Source organism: Diadema setosum, chromosome 14, assembly GCF_964275005.1.
Source record: "Diadema setosum chromosome 14, eeDiaSeto1, whole genome shotgun sequence".
NCBI classification, from domain to species: domain Eukaryota; kingdom Metazoa; phylum Echinodermata; class Echinoidea; order Diadematoida; family Diadematidae; genus Diadema; species Diadema setosum.
The window spans coordinates 12,864,910-12,871,023 of record NC_092698.1 but is presented as its reverse complement, the minus strand read 5'-3'; positions in this window follow the sequence as shown (position 1 = coordinate 12,871,023).

The window sequence follows — 6,114 nt, the reverse complement described above, 5'->3', positions numbered from 1 at the left end:
TATGTGTTTATATGTATTAAAGGCATTCTTCCATGTGAGTACACGTTTGATGTAAATTGTGACATCAATATCAGCTCAAACTTGAGCCAGGAACATACATGAATAGATTGTAGACTTTAAATATAAATCAAAGCTTTATCAAATCTTGATACTGTAGTATGAAATATTCATGAATGCTAAGTTCTGCTTGAAGTGTCAGTTTGCTTGTTCTTAACTAGCTGAGAGAAAAAGAGAGAAAGAGAGAGAGAGGCATGCTGATAGATGACAAGACAGTGGATACTTATACTCCCACCCACACATAGTGTGTAGGGGGGGGGGGTATATAGGAATCACTCTGAGGTCGGGTGGCTGGTCGGTCGGGTGGTCGGTCTGTTGCAAAATCTTGTGGATCGAACTTCTCATTTTTTGAGCAATTGACCCCAAATTTGGCATATGTGACCACTATCAAAGCTAGATGTGCAAGACACCTTTTTGGTTATTATTGCATAATGCGTTGCCATAGCAATGGCATATTTTCGTAAAAACTTGTGGATCGAACTACTCTCATTTTTTTAGCAATTAACTTCAAATTTGGCATGTGTGACCGCTATCACAGGCAGATGTGCAAGACACCTTTATGAGTATTTCATATGTTGCCATGGCAACGGAAGATTTTCATAAAAATCTTACAAAATGTTGTGGATGGCACTACTCTCTCAGTTTTGTAGCAATTCAGTTTGGGATATGCGATCAATGTAATGTATATTTGTGTAAAACACATTTGATGTGTGCGTTAATAAATCTGTTGCCATGGCAACAGCAGTTTTTTTTTTGTTTTTTTTTTACCAATCATACAAAAATGTGTGGATTAAATTAGCCTAACTCCTTCAGTTTTTACGCATTTGGCTTGAAAATTGGCACATGTGACCACTATGGTACGTAGATGTGCATACTTACTCTTTCGTCATTGTTGATCAATGTGTTGCCATGGTAACAGCATAGTTTGAATGAAAATCATACGAAAATATTGTGGATTCAGTTAACTCCCTCAGTCTTAGAGCATTTGATTTGAAATTTGGCACACATGACCACTATAGTATATACATGTAGATGTGCAAACTTAATCTTTCATCAGTGGTGAACAATGCGTTGCTATGGTAGCAGCTTTTTTTTAACCAAAAAACATACAAAAATATTGTGGATTCAGCTAACTTTAGTCTTCCAGCATTTAGCTAGAAATTTGGCACACATGACCACTGTGGTACGTAGATGTGTAAACATAATCTTTCGTCAGTGGTGATCAATGTGTTGCCATGGTAACGGCATATTTATACCCCCGCCAAACGAAGTTTGAAGGGGGTATATAGGAATCAGCGGCCGGTCGGGCGGTCGGGCGGTCAGTCGGGCGGTCGGTCCGTTGCAAATCTTGCGTCACGAACTACTTCCTCAGTTTTCAACCGATTCCCATAAAACTTGGCACAGATGTGTGCCTTGGGTTGTAGATGTGCAAGACGTATTTTTTGACAGTACCCAAAAGTACGTTGCCATGGTAACGGCATATTATGGGCAAAAATGGGTACAAATCTTGCGTCGCGAACTCCTCCCACAGTTTTTGATCAATTTTTATGAAATTAGGTACAGATGTTCATCTGAATATGTTAATGTGCAAGACACATATTTCCGCAGTGGCAAAAAGTGCGTTGCCATGGTAACGGCATGTTATTGGTAAAATATAGGGCAAAATGCTTCATGGCAAAACTGCTTCATCAGTGTTCTTCCAATTCTCATGGAATTCATATTGAATGTTTGTCTTAGAATATAGGTCAGCATGACATTTCTTGACAGTGACAAAAAGTATGTTGCCATGGTAACAGCTCACATATTATGAGCCAAAATGATGGAAAATTTTGTGTTGCAAACTACTTCCTCAGTTTTTGCCCAATTTCCATGAAACTTGGTACAGATGTGTGCCTTTGGTTGTAGATGTGGAAGACGCATTTTTTGACAGTACCCGAAAGTACGTTGCCATGGTAACGGCATATTAATGGCAGAAGATCAAGGAAAGATCTTGTGGATTTAACTACTTCCTCAGTTTTTTGACCAAAGCTTATGAAATGTTGTTTTGACCAAAGCTTATGAAATGTTGTTTGGCGGGGGTATAACCAGTCGCTGTAGCGACATTTCTAGTTTGAATGAAAATCATACAAAAATATTGTGGATTCAATTAACTCCCTCACTCTTTGAGCATTTGGCTTGAAATTTGGCACATGCAACCACTATAGCATAGATGTGCAAACTTAATCTTTCGTCAGTGGTGAACAATGCATTTTAACAGCATCTTTTCACTAAAATGCATACAAAAATATTGAGGATTCAGGTAACTACCTCAGTCTTTGAGCATTTAGCTCGAAATTTGGCACGTGACCACTATAGTGTGTAGATGAGCATACATAGTCTTTCGTCATTGTTGATCAATGTGTTGCCATGGCAACCGTATATTTTGAATGAAAATCATGCAAAAATATTGTGGATTCAGTTTACTCCCTCAGTTTTCAGCATTTGGCTTGAAATTTGGCACATGTGACCACTATAGCATATAGATGTTCAAACTTAATCTGTCATTATTGTTGAACAATGCATTGCCATGGTAACAACATTTTTTTACCAAAAAGCATGTGGATTCAGCCAACTCCCTCAGTCTCTGAGCATTATTAGCTTGAAATTTGGCACACCTGACCACGATGGTACGTAGATGTGCAAACTTAACCTTTCGTCATTGTTGATCAATGTGTTGCCATGGTCACAGCATAGTTTGAATGAAAATCATACAAAAATATTGTGGATTCAGGTAACTCCCTCAGTCTTTGAGCATTTTGCTTGAAATTTGGCACATGCAACCATCATAGTACAGAAATATGCAAACTTCATATTTCATCATTGTTGAACAATGTGTTGCCATGGTAACAGTGCATTTTGAATGAAAATCATACAAACATTTTGATTCTCCTAACTCTCTGTTTAGAGCATTTTGGCTTCAAATTTGGCACATGTTACCTCTACATTTGTACCTAGATGTGCAAAAAATCTTTTGTCAGTGTGGAAAATGTGTTGCCATGGTAACAGTATATTTTGAATGAAAATGATACACTAATATTGTTACGTTGTAATTCAACTAAGCCCCTCATCCTTTTAGCATTTGGCTTGAAATTTGGCACATGTGACAGCTATGATATATAGTTGTGCAAACTTCATTTTTTTCTTAATGTCCAACACTGTGTTGCCATGGTTACACAATTTTTAATAAAAACCATAGAAATCGTCAGTTTATTTATCTTGCTCACTCAGTTTTTGAGCACTTGACTTGAAATGTGGGACAATGTGACTAACAGTGAGCAAAACATTTATTCACTGTTGAACAGTGCATTGCCATAGTAATTTTTTTCCATTAAAAAGTAAAAAAAAAAAAAATATATATATATATATAATCCTGGTTGAGCTAATTCCCTCAGTTGTGGGTGGGGGTATATCACAATGAGTGATAGTTCTAGTTTATATTTGTATCATATAATCATTTGTGCAGCCCCAATACATTGCATATTTGTTTGAACAGTTATGGCAGTATCACAATAATACCAAAGTGTGAATGCATAACACTAATTCTGCATTGCAACAACAATCATTGCAACAACAATCATACTATTACAAGGAGGGGAAAAAGTAGAACATATGAAACTAGTTACCAGTAGTCTCCAGAACTGTGTTTTCCTAAATCCCAGGTGTACCAAAAAAAAAAAAAAAAAAAATCATATACATGTAATACATACTCCACAATTACTAAAGCTTAAGCATGACCCATACACAACTATAGAAGGCTTTCAGTAATGTTAAAATTAATTTGAATAGATTGTAAATCCACACAAATGACATCACTAAGGTATGTCATGTTCCTTATGTATACAGTAATCAAGTGAGATTAAAGATATAAAGATCTGAAAGAAGGAAGTGGAAAGAGGATAGTAAAAGAGTATGTATAAACAAGCGAGGTATATTGCTACCTACATTGTGTATGCATACATTGAATATACAAAACACAGCATGTTTGCAAACATATCCACACTTGCACACGTACGTGACATAGGTGAAAAGAATGACAGAGTCCGAAAGAACATTTAATCAAATCTATATCCAGTTGAACTGTTGCAAGTGCATAGACCTTCAAATACCTCGACAGGTAAAGACTGTAATATCTTGCACTTTATAATCCTAGCAAAGGTGAGAATATCCATTTTAATACACGTACAGTTCGACCTTGATTATCCGGCCATGTCGGGACCGGTGCTCATCCGGATAAGCGAATTGGCCGGATATGGGAGACACAATGTTGATGTATATAGCTGCCGTCCCAGTGCACTGGCAGCTAGGCAGGTAGTGTACCCGGCAATGGTGGTGTAATCTATGCTAGCCTGCGCAAAATTGTAGTCCCTTCTTCACAAAAATAAAGTACACAGTGTATATCTTTATGTGAAAATCATACATGTTTTACCTCATTAGAGTATTGAGAAACCTATCATGCACATCTTATGAAATTAGTGAAATAGATCCATGAAAAGATGTTAAAGTCACTGTTTTTTCTCAATTCTTGGATGAAAGAAAAAAGTCCTTCACTGCGTGAACTGTCCGGATAATAGAGATTTCCAGATAAAAGGAGGCCAGATAATCGAGGTCGAACTGTATGTGTACCATGACCATTTTATTATGTTCCAATGTGTAGGATTATGCATATAAGCCTTACAGACATGGATTAAAAGCAATGGCAGCAGGACTAAAAAAATCTGAAAGCTGCTAGATAGATGTCTGCACATACAATAGGTGGCTGAAGTATAGATGGTAGGACGTTGGGGGGCAGGATGTCTGCAAGGCAGCTGTTTCATGAGCAGCCTGGTCACTGAATCATAGTGACCAGTCTGCCCGTAATATGGGAAGACCCTATACAAATGTAGTTGGTTAAACATTTTACCAATGATTGTCCAATGTCAATCTTTCACTGTTGAGCCAAATTGGTCCGATGGGAATGATGTATTAACCTTATTTCATTTTTGAAATTACTAATTGACATGTGATTGACTGGAATGATTTTCTTTTATTATCACTGTTTCAAGTTATGGTGGAGTCATTTATCATTTACTGTACGTGTCTGAGTATTATGTAATGCATGTATCTTGCCGTCTATACTTCAGCATTCATATGAATTGGACCCCATGGAAAAACAGAATCAAATGGGCAATTCATCCATTTTGTAATATTTCTTTGATTCATGTGTGATTTAGTTATTGCTTTGTGCATCTTTTAATGTGAAATGGAGAATAAACAACAAATTTTCTGAATAATGGATTTTGGGAATAGCGAAACCTTTGATATAATGAATCGTTGAAAAAAAAAACCTTTGGAATAATTAATTTCTAACTGAATGTGTACTGTATTTGTTCTGTTATAGCAAAATTGCAATAAAACATAAGAAAGCTGCTGGTCCCAAGGACTTTGTTACAACAGGGGGGTGTTTCATCAACGTTTGTCAGCGCTGACAACTTGAATCACCATAGTAACAGTCAGTGACCAGAGCATCTCAGCCAATCAAAACCAAGGATTTTGCTGAAATCGGTCAGCGCTGACAGTTGTCAGCACTGACAAACGTTGATGAAACACCCCCCTGGAGTGCACTGTCCATTTTCTTCATGAAAAGAGATTTAAGATCAATTCTAGGGGTTTAAACCACTATCAATAAATTTCATCTTCATGTAATGTAAGGCCCTAATACATATACATCACATGGAATAGAGTGATCACAAGAGGAGAAGGCCTCCCTGTTGACTGAACATGGCAGTCAGATTGCACTACGTTGTACACAAAAGTGCTTATTAAAAGTAATTTGGAAGCAAATTTTATGATGAAACTCTTGTGGAGCTATAAAGATAGCAGAATCTTACTTGTATTTGTCTCACTGTACATGTAGATTGATATGTGAGGAGAATCAGAGTAGCAAAATTCCAGAGCTGAGGATCTATGGGGTACATGTATTTTCAATGGAATGCACCAACAGCATGTTTGTGCCAGAGATGAATGTACATGATGCTGTCT